Genomic DNA, 19,624 nt, shown 5'->3' with positions numbered 1-19,624 from the left:
TTATTGATTATTATTTTGAAATGTCTACATCTTCATTAAAGTTACTTGGGAATAAATCTCAGTGCTTTTTTTAAATGTAAAAATCTAGAATACTTGAGAAAGCTGAACATCAATTAAACAGAAGTGGACACAGCTCTCAAACACAAACTGCGACACGTGTGAAAGCACCACAAAACTTAGGCTTATTTTAAAATCAAGCCACACATAAAGAGAAAGGGGCCATTATCTTTACTGCAACCTAATTATCTAAAGAGTAAAAAGGTGCAGTGCCACGGAGAAAAGCTGTTTGAGTAAAATTTATAGAAAGGCTGTAACATCTGTGCTGCAATAATTCTATGCTGCTGTAGTTAAACAGAAAACATCTATTGCCATCCCAAGACAAAGGAAGTTAAACATTCACAAATTTAATATGCATGGGCCAATAAGATGACTCAGTGGTTAACACTGCTGCCTCACAGTTCCAGGGTCACAGGTTCAATTCCAACCTTGGGTGACTGTCTGTGTGGAGTTTGCACATCCTCCCCGTGTTTGTGTGGGTTTCCTCTGGGCGCTCCGGTTTCCTCCCATAGTTCCAAAGATATGCAGGTCAGGTGAATTGGCCATGCTAAATTGTCCATAGTGTTAGCTGCATTGGTCAGAGGGAAATAGATCTGGGTGGGTTACTCTTCGGAGGGTCGGTGTGGACTTGTTGGGCTGAAGGGCCTGTTTCCACTGTAGGGAATGTAATCTAATCATTCCTACAAACTGATGTTTTAAAACATGTTGTCAAGAAATAAACAAAAAAAGTGAAACTTCTTCTGTTCAAACCCCAGATGATTACACTGCCAAGCTGCATTATGCTATACAGCTCTCTGATGCTTCCTCATGAAGTCAGTCTGAGATGTGTGTGCTCCACCTACCCCAGAGGTATGCGACAGCATGCCTGAACAGGTTGATGAGAAGGCTTCAGAGACATCCTGATTGTTACAATGGAGCCAACATTTGGCCGTGCACAGCATCAGCAGCAAAATTGTTTTGTATAGCTACGCCGAAACATCCCAAAGCATTTCCCAGTAGCATCAGAAAGCAAGATTAGACACCCATTCACATCAACCAAATAGCCAAAGAGGTAGGGGCTTCTGGATGGAGGAGAGAGAGGGAGAGACTCGGAGGGAGGCAATTCCAGAGCTGAGAGTCCTGAGGGCAACATCACCAGTGAAACAGTAATAAAACTCAGGGGAGAACTGGGAAACCATGGAGATCTCAGAGGACTCCAAGGCTAGAGGAGTTGACAGACAAAGGGGAAGACCCAAGACCATGAAGTGATTTATGAAATGTAAAATTCAGCGTTGTCAGACCAAGCATCAATTTAGATTAATGAGTCGACAGGTGAAGAGGACTTGGTAAGATTTCGGAAATGTGCCGATGACCTTGGATGATCTCAAGCTATTGAAAGCAGTGATCCTCTTTTTGACCTACTCCAGCTCTCCCATTCGAGTAAGCAAATAGTAATCAACCCGATGAGGTTTGGAATATGTTTCACACATGGGCAACGAGCTTCACTCCATCGCACTTCCAACGGCACAAGAGCAATCATGCAATTTCTTGCTTGTAAAACCTGGAAATACATCAGGTTCACCGTTTTGCTGAGAATATAGCAGACAAACAGTTTCTACATCAATGTGACATCGTTCTCTGTCTGCTTCCTTAATCAAGACGTAACCCCTTTAAAATAAACATCTGTGTTGCAATGTCAAGAAAGTTTATTTTCTTGTGTTGGGAATAAGGGTCATTACACAGTGCGATCATTTAACTGCACCAAAACAAAACAGATACAGCAGCTGAATTTTGTGCTTTCAGCTGCATCTGACTGACTGCTTTTCGCCTCGGGTTTGTCATCTATTATATTCTTATTGATTATTAATGTCATTCTTCTTATTTCCCCTGCAGATGTTGACTGCTCCTTTTCCAGACACTTTCTTTCAACAATAATAAGGGCTGCTCCATCATAACCTATAACCATACTGAACACAGCTTTAAAAAGCTCCATATTGGACTGAGTTTCATACCAGCCTGATTGGATGGAGATGCCCAGTGTGTAAATTTAGGAAATTATGCATAACGAGGCAGACTTGATTCAGGAGCTTAAGGTGAAGGAACCCCTAAGGGGCAGTGACCATTTCAGGATAGAATTCATCCTGCAGTTTTCGAGGGAGAAAGTGGAATCCGATGTAACAGTACTATAATTGAGTATGGGTAACTACAAAGATATGAGGGAGGAGCTGGCCTGAGTTGATTAGAAGGGGAGCCCAGCAGGAAAAATGGTGGAGCAGCAATGGTAGGAGTTTCTGGGGGTAATTTGGGAGACACAGCAGAAATTCATCCCAAAGAAGGAGGAACACACCAAGGGAAGGGTGACACAACTATGTCTGACAAGTCAATTCAGGGACAGCATAAAAGCAAAAGAAAAGAATACAATGTGGTGAAGATCAGTAGAAAGCCAGGGGAATTGGGAAATCTTAAAAAAAAAACAGAGGAGAATAAATGGGGGAGAAGATGAAATATGAGAGTAAGCTAATATAAAAAGAAGATTGCAAGAGCTTTTTCAGTTATAATACAAAGTTAAGGGAGAGGCAAGAATGGTCATTGAACTGCTGGAAAGTGAGGCTGGAGAAGTAGTAATGGGAACAAACAAATAGAGGAGGTATTTTGCATCAGTCTTCACAGTGGAAGACAGCAGCAGCATCCTAGAGCTTTGCGAGAATCACGGGGCAGAGGGATGTACAGTGGCCATCACTAAGGAGAAGGTGCTGGAGGAAGCTGAAAGGTCTGAAGGTGGATAAATCATCAGGACCAGATGGACTACACCCCAGATTTCTGACAGAGATAGTTGAGGAGATTGTGGAGGCATTGATGGCAATCTTTCTGGAATCACTGGAGTCAGGAAGAGTGCCAGAGGACTGGAAAATGGCTAATATTTAAGAAGAGATGACGGCAGAAGACTGGAAATTATAGGCTGATGGCAACCTGTGGAACTTTTTGCTGCAGAAAGCTGTGAAGGCCAAGTCATTGAATGTATTTGAGACAGAGATAGAGAGTACTCTTGGCTACCTTCTCCCCAGCCCCACCGCCCTCCCATTTATCTCTCCACCACTGAGGCTCCCTGTCTTCATTCCTGAAGGGCTTTTGCCCGAAACGTCAATTTTCCTGCTCCTCGGATGCTGCCTGACCTACTGTGCTTTTCCAGCACTACTCTAATCTAGGTTCTTTATTAGTAAAGGGATCAAGGGTTACAAGGAGAAGGCAGGAGAATAGGGAGGATGGTATCAGCCATGATCAACTTCTGAGCAGATTGGCGTGATTCTGCTCCCAGATTTTACAATCTTATAAACTCAGAACTGTTATGGCACAGAAAGGAGGACATTCAGCCCATTGTGTCCACATCAGTTATATTCCCTCATGCAAATTTCCCACATGCCCCCATCTCCCCTCACACCATTTCTATCTAACCATCCAATGCCCCTCTTGAAAGCCTCAATTGAACCTGCCTCCATCACATTTCCAGGCAGTACATTTCAAGCCCTAATTACTCGTTGTGTGCAAACGTTTTTCCTCACATCAGTCTGGCTTTGTTTGCACTTCACTTTAAATCCCTGCCCTGTCATTCTTTTTCCTTTCATGAGCAGCAATAGCTTCTCCTTAGCTATTCTATTCAGCCTCCACTCGTGACTTTGAAAACCTCTATCAAATCTTGTCTCAGCCTTCTTCCCTCCAAGGAGAACCTCATGATGAGGCTGTACAGGATGTTAGTGAGGCTTTTTCTGGAGTGCTACATCCAGTTCTGATCTGTTATAAGAAGGATATTATTAACCTGAAGAGGGTTTTGAAGAGATTTAACAGGATGTTGTCAGGGATGGAGGGTTAGAATTATAAGGAGAGGTTGGACTGGCTAAAACATTTTCAATGGAGTATTGGAGTTTGAGGGGTGACCTTATTAAGGTTTATAAAATCATGAGGGGCATAGATAAGTGAATGATAAGAGTCTTTTCCCAAGGGTGGGGGAGTTCAAAGGGGCAGAAAGGAAAAAGATTTAAAAAGGACATAAAGTGCAATGTTTTTACACAGGGAGTGATTAGTGTGTGGAATGAACTGCCAGAGAAGATGTGAATGTGGGTACAGTTACAACATTTAAGAGACATTTGGATAAGTGTGTGACTAGGAAAGATATGGTGGGATATGGGCCAAGTTTAGGCAGGCTCTGATGTGGAATCATGCAGACTCCAAACGTGAGCTTGCTCTCTCCCCATGGATACTGCCAGACCTGCTGCGATCCCCAGCATTTGTTGTTTTCAGTGTCAGCAGGTGGGACTACTTTACTTTGGGAACAGGAGTTGGCATTGGCCTGACTGGTCCAAAGAGTCTGTTTCCGTGCTGTATGACTCTATGGCTCTATTACAACAATCCCAACTTAGAAATCATTGTAGGCTACAGCACAGAAAAAGGCCCTTTGGCCCATTGGATTTGTGCTGGTCAAAAACAGCGACCTAACTGTTCCAATCTCATTGTCCAGCACCTTTGTCTTCTTTATGTTCATATTCAGTCTGCATGCTCGCTCTAACTTTATAATTCACAATAATTTGTAGGGTCTATTCTGATTTCATGGGCATACTCAATGCACTACAAGTTTGGCATATGCTTCCCTCCAATTTTTAACTCTGGAAGTGCATCAAATTCTCTGAATATGTGTTTGGTTCTTCTCACTACCCTCATTGCAGGAACCATTCTTGTAAAGAGCCTGGGGGTGTTGGTATTGTTGCTGTGTTAATCAGTTGCCTATTCCGATGCACACTTTGCCAAGGAATGGACAGCTACCTTTCACGTTGATACCCTCAGGTGGCCAAATACAGGACATCTAGGGCCCCTCCCCCCAGCGTCTTGTCCAAATTTGACACCCTTGTAGCCACTGACATGGGGTTGGCTGTGAAGAGGATGACGTCATTTCAGGTATCCTCCACCTATTGGAGGTTTCTGAACAACCAACTAGGCTATATACCCCTCAGCACATTCTCCCCACCATCCAATATACCCCTCAACACAGTCCATCTCCCCATCATCCTATATACCCCTCAGAACATTCCCTCTCCACCATCCTATACACCCCTCAGCAAATTCCCCTTCCCCACCATACTATATACCCCTCACCACATTCCCCCTCCCCACCATACTATATACCCCTCACCACATTCCCCCTCCCCACCATACGACATACCCCTCACCACATTCCCCATCCCTTCCTCTTCCTTGTCAATCTCAAGCCTACCAGCCAGGCTCCATCACGATCACACAAATAGCCCAGGCTCCACGAACATCTCCTCCCTCTTCAGGACTGACTGCAGTCCCAGTAGTGGCCACTGTTTTTTGTGGCACTGCTGAGACAAGAAAGTTGCCAGTCATTTGGTCAGCAGCTTGCAGTATTTGGAGGTGAGACATTCTCTCTGATTGGGTGGGCATTGGGGTGCCCAACCTTCTAATCAATTTAATACACAATGCCGGTTCGATCCCTGTGGGGAAGTGGGCTAGCCAATTGCAAGCAGTCTTTGTAATGACTTTCCATATGTCAAATACGGCCCAATAAGTTGCTATGTTACATTCATAAACATATTAAAAGTCAACATGACATAACATCATAACATATCATTGCGTCAAGTATATCATTTCAATTGTGTGGCAGCAAAAACATTTGTTTTTTAAGCGCAACAGGTCACTGGTCCAACTTTTTATTTGAGATGTTAAACCAACTGATCAGTTGGATTTTAAAGATCCAACAATTTGGAGAAAGAATAGGACAGATGTCCCCTGATTTCGGCCTCAATATTTATCCCTCATCCAGATGTAGATTCTCTGCACCTTACTACATTCCTGTTTGTAGTGTCCTGTTGTGCTCACATTGTTCTGATTCCCAGCTGAAGTTGTCACGAGACTCGTCCGATCCCAGATAGAGATCTGGCTTGATGGATCATATTGTTTTTACTTAATGAAGCGGTCTTTCAATGAAACACTAGCATGCGATGCTGCAGATTTGAATTTAGCAATAAAATGGCTTATTACATAAAATAAATGAAGATAAAATAAAACAAACCAAGCTATTTACACCTAAGTGAATTTTAAAGATTTTAAAATATAGAGTGAAAGTAGTGGGCGGCACGGTGGCACAGTGGTTAGCACTGCTGCCTCGCAGCGCCAGAGACCCGGGTTCATTTCCCGACTCAGGCGACTGACTGTGTGGAGTTTGCACGTTCTCCCCGTGTCTGCGTGGGTTTCCTCCGGGTGCTCCGGTTTCCTCCCACAGTCCAAAGATGTGCAGGTTAGGTGAATTGGCCATACTAAATTGCCCGTAGTGTTAGGTAAGGGGTAAATGTAGGGGTATGGGTGGGTTTCGCTTCGGCGGGTCGGTGTGGACTTGTTGGGCCGAAGGGCCTGTTTCCACACTGTAATCTAATCTACTTTCTCATCTATCCCAACACCATCATTTCACTCTACTCAAATATCAGAGAAAATGTTGCTTCTGTATTAGATTTTTAAGAATGTTTCTTTCAATTCCCAGTTTTGAGAGTTTGATAGTCTCTTCCTTGACTATTCACACGACTGACAACCACCTGATGAAGGAGAAGCGTTCTGAAAGCTAGTGCTTGCAATTAAACCTGTTGGACTATAACCTGGTGTTGTGTGATTTTTAACTTCACACAACTGAGCTTAGACTTTATCAAATAACTACTCAAGGGTTTTAAACAAACATTTCAGGTCTGGAATTTCAAAGTAAGACACTTACACTGAAGTAAACTATTTCTTAATAAAAAAGAACTGTGGATGCTGGAGGTAGAAACGAACACAGGAATTGCTCGAGATTCTCAACCGGTCTGGCAGCATATGTGGGGAGAAAACAGAGTTAAAGTTTTGTATTTGGTGACTCTTCCTCAGAACTGGTGTGTTCTGATGAAGATTCAAAATATTAACTCCGCTTTCTCCCCATAGATGCTGCCAGACTAACCCATTTCTTAACTCCTTTGAACTAATTCTTTCCTTGAGGAGAAATTGCGTTCTTACATTTAACTTCAACCAGGACCTTTGCAAACTATAATCAAAAACTTTCCAATCTATGAGATTTTTACCTAGGCAAAAAAAACCTTGTTTCTTCTAATTCAAATGACAGCTAATGCTTTTCAATGTTTACTCTGTCTGATTGTAAAAGTCTCCCACTGCAAACAGTTATTACACCAGGAGCACTCTCTCTCTCTCAGACTGGCATAAAGAAAATTTATGGTTCCAGAGAGGCTGACAAGTTAACTGTTAAACTCCCTCACAAGCACAGATCAAAACCCACATGCGACTAGTTCAAAATCCAAACAATAAAATAACTAATATATTCTGCAAGCGATGCTTCCTACATCACAACATTTATTACACTTCAAAAACATTTCATAGGCTGTCCCATGCATTGGTACATTCTAATGTTGTGAAGGGCACTTTATAAGTTCGAGTCTTCAATACAGAAATCTCAGTATTTGTTTTATCATTATTTAGTTGACCTCCAAAGCCTGACCATTCCATTGTTGCAGTGGCAAGATAGATCTATTGATGCTAGTTAGTGCATCCATACAAGGGAACATTTTTTTAGGGAGGGTGGGTGTGAACTCTTGGAGGGGGTGTCAGGGAGGGACTGGGGTTATTGCTGCGATTCATTCCCTTTCAATCTACTATAATTTTAAAAGAAGAAACTGTTTAACCAGCCCTGGAAAATGCTGGAATCTTAACTCACATTCTCTCTCTTCACTCTGCCTCAAGTGGAAGAGTCCTCCTCTCTTACCTTCAAAACAAGTTGGGCTGTACGTGGTCCGTGATAAAGCCAGCAAGCAACTGGGAAAACCCCTTTAAAGAGAAACAAATAAATATTGTTTACCTTTTAATGAAGAAAGCTGCTAGACATCTTTATCAGTGTAAAATAAAACTTCTTGTCGGATAATCACATTCAGTGGATCGATTTTACAAACTTGAATCAAAGTTGGAATTAAGTTTATGTGAAGGTCAGTCAAGCCAATATCAGAACCCTTCTGATTTATTTTTTACAAATGGGAAACACATTGAACCAGAAGGACAACAAAGAAGAAAATGGTAGCTATGAAAGGGCTACAATTCTATTTAAACTTGGTGCTCATTATCTATGAAAAGCATGAACAGCACAAACACATTAAGGAAATCAGTCTTCTGCATGGCTCATATTAAAAATTAATGCACAGGTTAGATCCTCATCCCAGATATTAAATTAGATTCACTACAGTAAGGAAACAGGCCCTTTGGCCCAACAAGTCTACAGCAACCCTCTGAGGAGCAACCCACCCAGACCCATTTCCCCACCTTATATTTACCCCTGACTAATGCACCTAACGCTACGTGCAATTTAGCACAGCCAATTCACCTGACCTGCACATCTTTGGACTGTGGGAGGAAACTGGAGCACCCAGAGGAAACCCACGCAGACACGGGGAGAATGTACAAACTCCACACAGACAGTCGCCCGAGGCAGAAATCGAACCTGGGTCTCATGAGGCAGCAGTGCTAACCACTGAGCCAACATACCACCCTATGGTATTAACCCATAGTAACCGATATAACCAATCATTGGGAGAAGGGGGTCTCACTGTGCATGGACCAAAGATTGAGAACTCCAGCATCTTTACTTGTGGGCTCCTGGGTAATGGAATTGGGTGGCCCTTCACTCAGAAGCACTTCGTGGGTGTTTTGAGGCACCCTATAGAGGAAAGGAAGAGGTTCTGAGAAGCACCCTCCATTTCTCTCATTGGTTCTTCTCTTCTGTGCAGCTAGAAGATGGTAAGGACTGTAGATGTTGGAGAATTGGAGTCAATAAAGCATGGTGTTAGAATAGGCACAGCAGGTCAGGTAACATCTGGGGAGCAAGAGAGTTAACATTTCATGCATACCCCTTCGTCAGGACCTGATGAAGGGTTATGCTCAGAAGGGCGACTCCCTTGCTCCTCAGATGCTGCCTGGCCTCCTGATCAGCTCCCAGCACTGGCCCCTCATCTGCTGTAATTTAACTGTGATGTTCCCAGGCCTTGGGTGGTGCCTTACTGATAGCCTCCAAAGATGTCCTGGTGGCTCTGCCATTCTATAGAGCAACCAGATTATTGTAAGCTGGCCATTCCCAGCAGACTGGCCTTCAGCCTCCATGGTGATTTTCTCATTAATTCCCAGGATGTGGGCATCACTGGTAAAACCAGTCTCTGATAATCATCATTAATTGCCCTTGAACTGAACGGCATGTAATCCCAGTTCAGAGGACAGTTAAATGTCAGCCACTTTGCTGTAGACATGAAGTTACATGTAGGCCATACTACATAAGAAGGGCAGAGTTTCTTCTCTTAAGAACATTAGTGAAGGAGGTTTTTTTTACTGACAATTAACAATGGTTTCATGGTTACCATAACAGAGGCTAGCTTTACATTCTCAGATTTATTCATTAAACTCTGTTGTGATTGGAATGTGGGCCAGGTGGATCTCATTGAGTATGAGTCCTTGTTTGGGGCTGCTAACCTGGGCCAATCAGGGAGCCCAGGCTGACCGATATAAGCAAGAAATTCAGAGAGTTTCCTCAGTCTAGAAACTGGCTCTGAGCTGGCAGGTCAGAGCCCATGTACTGTACACATGTAAGTAAAGGGTGACTTGGTGATGGGATACCAGCCTCTATGCCGTTATTTCAAACACGAAGCTCATTAGCAGTTGTAGTGAGATTTGAATCCTTGTCCCCAAGGTCTACAAAATCCAATTCAGTGACATTACTAACCAATTCTTCACAGTCCCTTGGTCCTGGGAGGCTGACCACCTCCAGGTTATGTGCTTAAATTATGTATATTTAATATGGGGTCTAATCAAGAGAAATAAAAGGGATAAACAAAAAATTGAAGTAAATCACTTTAATTTTTGATATTCAGTAAATTACTCCAACCTTTATCAACTTCTGATAGAATGAGACTCCACACTTTTAAAATTAAATTTTCCAAACCAGAGAAGCTGCTTAGCAATAATTATCACAAATTCACTTTCTCCTGAATGCAGCAGTGTAAACATTTGGTGGGTATTTGATTGATTTCAATGCTATGTCTATTAGAAAGAACATTTCACTCTGTGCAGATATGAACACCGCCAGCAGCAATTTACAGATATCTCTTTTAGACTCCGTATGTGTGAATGCCAGATGCTGCTGTCTGATCATTATCCTCAACACTAACTCTCGGCTATAATGAACACATTTGTTAAATTGTTTATTTAATTATTAAACATATCATACCCATTTTCCTGGGAAGTATCTGATCCTGGGTACTCATCAAATAAGGTACGGAACAATTAATCTCAGAGAAAGGCCAATCCCTTACATTTATAAAACTACAATGTATTATATAAGCAATTAAGAATTTAATCAACTGAACCTGATGCTATATCTTCTTCGAATATTAATTAGAATGCAGATTACTGAATAAATACTGCGGTCTTCTGCAAATTAAGCAAATCCACATTATATGTTTATTTGTGTGCTAAAACAATCACAATTTGGGTCAGCACAGTGGCTCAGTTGTTAGTAGTGTTGCCTGACAACGCCAGGGACCTGGGTTTGATTCCACCCACGGATGACTGTGTGTGAAGTTTGCACATTCTCCCTGTCTCTGTGTGGATTTTCTTGGGTGCTCCAGTTTCTTCACACAGTCCAAAGATGTGCAGGTTAGGGCAGATTGGCCATGGTAAATTACCCACAGTGCCCAGGTAGATGGGTTAGCCGTGGGAAATGCAGGAGCAGGGTAAGGGGCTGGGTTTGGGTGGGATGCTGTTCAGAGGGTCAGTGGACTTGATGGGCTGAATGGCCTGCTTCCAAGTTGTAGAGATCATTGATTTATTACAGTCACATGTACCAAGGTACATTGAAAAGTATTGTCTTTGGAGCTTTGCAGGCAAATTGTACTATACATCGGGGTAACAGAACAGAGTACAGAATACAGTGTTACAGCCATAGGGAAGGTGCAGATTGAGATTGGAATTAACATTGAAGAGGTCTATTCAAAGTCTGATAACAACGGGGAAGAAGCTGTTCTTGAATCTGTTTGTACATGTATACAAAACTTTGTATCCTCTGCCCAATGGCAAGAGCATGGAAGAGAGTATAACTGGGGTGGGAGGTGTCTTTATAAATAATTACCAGTGATAAGAGTCGCACGATGTCTGTCGCTATCTTATATATGATAATTACAAGGTTTATTTGTATTGTCATCACATTTTAGTACTTGCTATCAAGATAATTTTCAACAAGCCGACTATCTGCTCAGAAGGGATAGTTAGCAGGCCAGTCCTGCCTCAGTGAATGGAAGATGGTATCAATGGAAGCAAGCTCAGACAGGCTGATAACCAAGTGATGGATTCACAACTGCCAGTGTTTCAGCAATGTCGAGTAAAATTGACGTCCGTAATACTCACGCCAAATGCTGTGCCTGAAAGTCGTGTAACATTCTGTCATGAACTGGCACCAAATGTATCCACTTGTATCTTGATTACCCAGGCTTTCCAAATCTATAGTGCTTCAGTCAGAGCAAAAGTCTTGTAAAGTTATCTTTGTTGTGACTTTGTGAGGCTCAATCATTTAATTTAAAGTCAGATCTCCACCCTTTGTGAACATTTCAAGCGACTCTTCCAGGTTGATGTTGAATACAATTCTCCCCTTTCATTAGCAACTTTGTACAACCTACAGTAGGCATTTCAAACGCATTACCTCAAGCTCTCCACTGTCTTAGTGATTCCTCAATGCATCCAGTCATCAGAGCGTCTGTTTCAGCAGCTCAGTTCTGGGTTCCGTCTGAGTTTGAATGGTGCTGTGAAGCTTATTGTATCTGTGTTTTCTGTTCTCCTTTTCAGCAGACTTTGAATAGTGACATTAGCTCAGATTCCACTGTGGGACTTTAATCACCACCCAGTCAGCTATCCTGTCTGCCTGCTCCTTCAAATAATAGTGGCACAGTGGATCGCTTCAAGAGGCAGACATCAGGGCTGTTGTCATGGTATCATGCACTAACTCGGATTATTCTGTTCTTTGGCCCAACACTATCTGCATATTGATGACCTATAAGCCTATTTACATATGTTCTGTGTTTGTTACCAGGGGCGCCAGTGATTATATGTGGGCATTTCATAGAAACCTGTATCCTTGTGATAAGTGACTTTGCTCACTCATGCTACCATGTTCTTTCCAGATCCGATGGCTGCTTTGAAAGATCAGTGCCACAAAATGATTATAAGCTGTTGCAACCTACAAGGCAACGAGTGGGGACATTCTTTGAATGTCATAGTTCCAACAGTTGGCACAGCTCCCATACAATCCCACACATAATGCAAAGAGATGATAAGCAAAGGTGTCCTCAGATATTCCCTCCCAGGTTAGTTGGGACGACTTGGCTTTTGGGTTGAGGACCAGTAAGTGGTGAAATTCCTCAGACACAATCATCACTAGTTTTTATTTCCTTTGGCTGAACTTCTGCTCTTCCAAAGCTATTCAAAGGCACATTACACAGACGAACAGCTGAAACTGTACATTGCCCAAGAATGATTTTGGATTTACTACCTGCAAATAAGCAATTGGTCTGTTTGGGATTTCGATTCCACATGAGCTCCCACAAACTCTAAATTATGATTTACTCCACCATCATATCCATCTACTCCATTCTCCCTCATTAAGGTCTGGATTTTCTGTCCCTGTGGTGGGTGCATAAAGTTTGGGATTTGCTGTTCCACCACACCAGCCTTGGGAGAAAGTGTTCTGGGTCTTTGCTGAAGACTGGGGCTGTATACATACTGAAGTTCGGCCCATTACCCTCCCAGAAAGAGTTCAGAGGTGAACACAAAGATTGAGAAAACACTAAGGTGGCTAGTTCCTGGAACTTCAACCACTTATCTTTTTGAATATTGAGCCTTTTCAGCCCTTCACCGTCATATTCCGTGCATTTCTTCAATAATCTGTTCAGGCTAACTCTGACCCACAGCCACTGCCTCTTCACACAGTCCAATCAATGTCCTTCCATTCATCCGAATCGCTCCTTGCAGCTCTAAGCAAACTTAGTGCCAATTAATGCCCAATCACCACTCTTTCCAGTTGGGGTCCCAAAACAATCCCCTTCTTGGAAGTTCCAAAGCCAAGGTCAGCTGATACAATAGAATTTTGTTTGTGTTGGGCTCTTGGTGAATGGCCTCATATTAAAATTCAGAGGACACAGCTTAAAAATACAGGATAGACCATTTAGGACAGAGATGAGGAGAAACTTCTTCACCCAGAGAGTGGTGGCTGTGTGGAATGCTCTGCCCCAGATGGCAGTGGAGGCCCAGTCTCTGGATTCATTTAAGAAAGAATTGGATAGAGCTCTCAAGGATAGTGGAATCAAGGGTTATGGAGATAAGGCAGGAACAGGATACTGATTAAGGATGATTAGCCATGATCATATTGAATGGTGGTGCAGGCTCGAAGGGCAGAATGGCCTACTCCTGCACCTATTGTCTATTGTCTATTGTCTTTGCATCTATTTCCAAACCAAATTAATTATTTGTCCTGCCGGGGGCTGCAAATATTTCTTACAGCTTTCTCTTCATAAATGAGACAGTCATCATTCAAAGAGCCAAGACACTCTCTTGACTCCCCTCAGTAATGTCATATGTAAATGCATTGATGTTTTTCAAGACATTGAGTCAATTTTGGAACGTGAATGACGTTAGACAACTGCAAGCTCATGAACCAGGGAGAAAGCATTTCAACAATTTTACGGGTTAGTATTGCCACATTATTTTTCCCTTACTTATAAATTTGACACTGAAACCCACATTACACACAGCCTTCATCCATTTTGGATTATACTGTACAGCCCCTGCTCATTCAGCAATGTGTCAAATGATAGTAAGTTAGAAATAATAATAGCCAGAGAATCTCATATTACTATCCAAGGTGTGCAATAGAAAATCCTGACTAATCCTTCACGACAAGTCCTTGATAAGTGAAGCTTTTATAGGAAGGAAGCTATTGACTTAAGTGAGGCTTGATATAGAATTTAAACATGACAGCAAACATTGGATTCTTTTTTCACTCAGGCATGTTTGCAGAAAACATTTGCCTTGAACGAGTCTAAAAGAAATGCAGAAATTGTCAAAATAAATTTATTTTTAAAGATTTTTTGCAAAATAAAGCACCTTTGATGTCAAAATATCTGATAAGTTGACACTGGAATGGTAATAGATTAGGCAGATGTCAGTCCATATTGATTTGGATGCTAGATCTAATTTCCATCATACATTCCATTTAAAAAAAAACATTTTGTCTGGAAATCTCCTTCAGAAAATAATTAGATGGAAACTGGGATAAGTGAGAATCCAATCTTCCAACACTACAATATGGGCTTAAATGTTGGTTATATTAGTGGGATAATATACCTGTCTCTCCTTTGCAGTTTTCAAATAGATTTTGATCATCTGAAGTCTTTGTTTGGGAGATATGATCCAGAGATGGGTGAGTTAGTTCACACCTAATTACCAGCAAAGACAGAAAGACAGGCCAATGTGGAAGGTTGGTCAGAAGACAGGAGTTGGAGTAGGTTACTCATCTCATTGAAATTGGTACCGAAAGTAGAGTCGCAGGTAGATAGGATAGTGAAGAAGGTGTTTGGTATGCTTGCTTTTATTGGTCATTGCACTGAGTTTTGGAGTTGGGAGGTCATTTTGCGGCTCTACAGGACATTCGTTAGGCCACTTTTGGAATATTGTGTGCAATTCTGGTCTCCTTCCTATAGGAAGGATGTTGTGAAAGGGTTTGGAAAATAATTACACAGATGTTGCCTGGATTGGAGGGTTTAAGCTATAGGGAGAGACTGAATAGGTTGGGGCTGTTTTCCTGGAGCATCGAAGGCTGAGGGGTGATCTTCTAGGGGTTTATAAAATCATAAGGGGCATGGATAGGGGGTGAATAGACAAAATCTTTTCCCCAGGGCGGGGGAGCCCAGAACTAGAGAGCATAGCTTTTAGATGAGAGGGAAAAGATTTAAAAGAGACCTCAGGAACAACTTTTTCACGCAGAGGGTGGTGCGTGTGTGGAAAAAGCTGCCAGAGGAAGTGGTGGAAGCTGCTATAATTACAATATTTAAAAGACATCTGGATGAGTATATGAATAGGAAGTGTTTAGAGGGATATGGGCCAAATGCTGACAAATGGGACTAGATTTATTTAGGATATCTGGTCGGCATGGGCGAGTTGGACTGAACAGTCTGTTTCCATGCAGTACAGATCTATGACAATAACTCTATGATCCACCACTCACTGAGATCATGGACAATCTGAAACCTAACTCTACCCACACTAGCTTTCTTTCTTTCTTATCCCTTATTACCTTGGGTAACAACAAAAACATTAACCTGTTTTCAAATTAACCATTGATATAACATCATCCATCACTTGAGGAAGAAAGTTTCAAATTCCTTTCAATTTATTACATGGAGAAATGTTTGACTTCCTTAAAGATCTAGCTTTACTTCTTTAACATTTCAACCTGATAATAGCTTCTCTCAACCTGACATGGCTGTTCCCCTAATGAACTTGAAAACCTTGATCAATCCACATCTTATTCCAAATTTGTGGGAATACAATATAGTTTGCTTAATCTCTCCTCAATTCTGGGAGTCTAGTTATTATTCTAGGATCCTTACTGGGTGCTGCCTCTGAGAACGTTACAACATTCCTAAGGTGTGATGGCTGGGATTACTTACAGAACTTAACGTGTGGCCTAACCAATGTTTTACAGTTCTGCACCATTGTATTGTTATGGACAAGACCAGACCCCCTCAAAATGTTTTAACAAGGCAGCTTAGACCTTAATTTTTTCTAATTTTTAAAGAAAATGTAAAGTGCTGTGTTTCAGAGACAATGTGACTGGTCAAACTACTCGATGTTAAGCAAAACACAATATATTTAAACACCATAGTTAAAATACAAACAAAAGAAAGAAGAACTTAAAATAACTTGATTCCATTGGAAACTTAACTGAATAATAGAAACAGTAACTGTTGCTAATGAACTGTTCCAGTACAGTAACATCCCATAAACCATCTCTTGGCAAAAAAGGCAAATTCAGAAAAACAGATTTGTCTCCCAGGTGACCCAGCAGCAGAGAGAAACTCCAGCCTCTAGCAGTAACTGAGAGAGGGAAAGATAGTTTCCACTTCTTCAAACCTCTAACAGCAATTGCTTAAACCTAAACCTGAAAACTGATAAAAGAAACTTGGAAGTCTGGTCTGTGAGAGCTGGCCACCCACCCAGCCAGACTGCCTCTATTATTCCAACTTTTAAAAACCCAAGGCTTGATAAGCTGTTTACTTTCTTAGAGATAATCCTTCTCTCTTTCTCAATCGCCCTTAAAAATGTAAAAATTGCCTCTTAAAGCCATAGCATCGTCACAGTACTCTATATATGTGATAACAAACATAATGCCCTAAGACAATAGGAAGCCCTGTTCCAATACTAAGGATGAGAATACATGAAGGGTAAGTTTAACCTTCAGTTCTCTGGCAGAATAGATTGCTTGCCCATAGAAGACAACCTGATTTTGATCTTGCTCTACCACATCACCTTGGCTATAGGCCCTGTGTGGAAAGTGGGACTAGCATAGGCAGTAGTTTTTTTGACTGAAGGGTCTCTTCTGTACTGTATGACCATATGTTACCAGACAGCTAGGCTGCACAGGTGAAAGCGGCACACAGTGTTGGGGAATAGCAGCAACAGAAATGTCAAGTGCTCACATAAGTGGAAAAGTATCCTGTTTGCAACATGTTAGTTGAAAGCAGAATGGCTATAAAGATCATCCTTTACACAGGATTGCTACTCATGTGAGCTAAATCCTGTTCAGTAAAAGGTAATGCTTGCAAGCAACAGTCTTTCTCTCTCCCGAACCACCCCCCACCTCCCCACTTCCCCCCATCAATATGTTCCAGTGTGGGTGGGACACAAACCCAGGCCTCTCAGCTCAGAGGTAGAGACACAACCACTGCACCACCAGAGCCCATACAGCCAACTTTGAGAAAGCAACCCTATTGCTATCAGCTATTATGATCCCAGCAGATATTCCTATTGGACAAGAAATATTCCACACTGAAACCAGTCTTCATAAATCATATTTTCAGTCTATCACTGAAACATAAGCATATAATGTTGCAGATTTTGTTTTGACAATAAAACAGAAGAATTTCAACATAGAATAAACCAAGCTAATTATTTACAGTATAAATTCAAAGCATTTTAAGTATAATTCCCAAGAATTCCAAAAACACTTTTGCAAGTTCCAAAAGAAAATCTCTTGTAAAGTTCCAAAAAAAACCCTTTTACTATACTCACACTAGAGAAGAATAAAATCTTTTTCTAACTCTTTGATAGGCTCAAGGTAAATGTGACTTTAACTCTGAGACTGGAAACTCTGATTGCTTGAGAAAGAAGTTATTGTATATCTGTTCTGAAACATTATTAATTTCAAGTAATCTCTTCAGGATTTCTCCTGAGCTGGCACTATCAATAACCCTACCCTGAGGTAATCTAGTCTTATCATAGTCCCCCTTTCTCAGAAGCATCATTCTATACAATCCTTTGTAGCTAAAGACTTCCCAGAACTGCTTAAAAAACAAAGTAAAACTGTAAATTCCTCTGACTAAGCTATGGGTATTTCCCACAAGTTTAAAATAAAGTATAAATCCAGATATTTGTAACAAACTTTAAAAACATAGTCTATATTGCTCAGTTGCAAAATATCTGAGGGGAAACAAAAACTCAGCCAAAATAGCTCTCATGAACTGATTTTTTTTTAAAAAAGATCACCATGGCTGCAGAAAAAAATGCAACTTTAGACACATAGGAAACAACTATGCCAACAGCCCAACCTTAAAATAATTGATACTAAAAAGTATGTATCTATATAAATCACATAGTTTATCACAATATTAGAAAGAAAAACTGACCAAAATTGTTGAAGAAATGTTCTTTTCAGAGGAATGCAATAAAGAATAGATTATTGTGTGAGCTTTATTTTCATATAAATTAAAGTTGAGGAATGGCTCATGCAACCAAACCTCTTGTGTTCATGAACCAATACTCAAAATATTTTTTACTGAAGACATATTACATTATGTACTGTATTTATGAATTCATTCATCTTAGTACTGTCGCAATAACAGGCTGCCAACAGTATTTTGGTCTCCCTTCTTATTTAGTCACCACAAATGCATTAACATTAAATCATTTTTTTTAGATGTACCACCTCACCCATGTCGAATAGGAAATTTATGGATGCAATATTCAGTTTTTGTCAGTAATAATTTTTATTTTTGCAAAGCCAACTGAGAACAGCATCAAGTCAGATGCCCAACCTGTTACTGGTTAGATTTTCTCACCTTCTTTTGCCTGAGGTTACAACCAACCACAGCAGACACCAATTTCAGAACAAAATTCTGTCATAAAATATGCATGTGGTCATCTCATCGAATTATCAGAGCACATTTAAAATCACTTTGTAAGAGAAAGCTATTAAGTGAGTATTAAGAGGGTTGGTAATGAGTCTGTCGCTACAGAGCTTTGACATGTTTACTGTTAATCCTACCCCATGCTGGAACAACATAAAAAGTGACTGCAATGTTTAATTAACATCTGTATGCCATGACACAAAGCTGGTGATCAAAGAAAGGACAACATGGAGACAGAGTCCGGGAAGAGACAGGCCGTTACCACTGTAATTACTGCAACTCACAGCAGCTTTCACTCTTGTCTCATTAAGATCACAGTGTGCTACAGCACTTGAAGCTGCAAACTGGATGGCTGCTCAGTCACCACAATGAACTGGGCCATGTGGCCACTTCCTGTAGCCTCCTTATAACTGAACACACACACACAGAGTCTCACACACACATGCACGCGCACGCACACACACGCGTGCACTCACAGTCACACACACGCGCGTACACACAGACACACACACAGTCACACACGTGCATGCACACTGACACACACACACTCACACACACGCAGTCACTGTGCTGTTCTGTTGGGACTTTGGATGGTTTTGAAGACTACGACAGGTGCACTGTTCTGTTGTCGCCGGCTGCAATCTAAAGTGGAGAAGACCACAAGGTCTGCATCAGTAAAATTTCTCAATTCATTCCCACTCCAGCAAGCATGGGGTTCAAGCTGCCAGGGCAGCAGGGTTATAGGGAGGGTCTGAATAGACTGAGGCTTTTTTTGCCTGGAGCATGGGAGGCTGAAGGGTGACCCTATAAGAGGTTTATAAAATCATGTGGGACATGAATAGGGTTAATAAACGAGGTCTTTTTTCCTGGGGTACAGGAGCCCAGAACTATAAAGCATAAGGTTTAAGATGAGAGGGGGAAAGATTTAAAAGGGACCTAAGTGATAACTTTTTCATGTAGAGGATGGTACAACATTTAAAAGGCATCTGGATGGGTATATGAATAGGAAGGGTATAGAGGGGCAAAGCTGGTAAATGGGATTATGTCAGATGGGAATA

At 41.4% G+C, this 19,624-nt stretch overlaps 1 long non-coding RNA gene across 1 annotated transcript in view; it reads right to left on the bottom strand.

The window, feature by feature from the left end:
* The window catches only part of LOC148141117 (uncharacterized), a 38,132-nt gene that overhangs the window by 5,576 nt on the left and 12,932 nt on the right, over nt 1-19,624 (bottom strand). The window contains exon 2 of the long non-coding RNA XR_015752773.1: nt 7,844-7,905. This is a non-coding gene — a long non-coding RNA (uncharacterized LOC148141117). The remainder of the gene's footprint in view (nt 1-7,843; nt 7,906-19,624) is intronic.

This window comes from Chiloscyllium plagiosum, unplaced genomic scaffold (genome assembly GCF_037043375.1).
Source record: "Chiloscyllium plagiosum isolate Xiang-an unplaced genomic scaffold, Cpla_swu_hap1 HiC_scaffold_34, whole genome shotgun sequence".
Taxonomy (NCBI): domain Eukaryota; kingdom Metazoa; phylum Chordata; class Chondrichthyes; order Orectolobiformes; family Hemiscylliidae; genus Chiloscyllium; species Chiloscyllium plagiosum.
The sequence above is the reverse complement of the archived record's forward strand: the minus strand, read 5'-3'. Positions and strand labels throughout refer to the sequence as shown.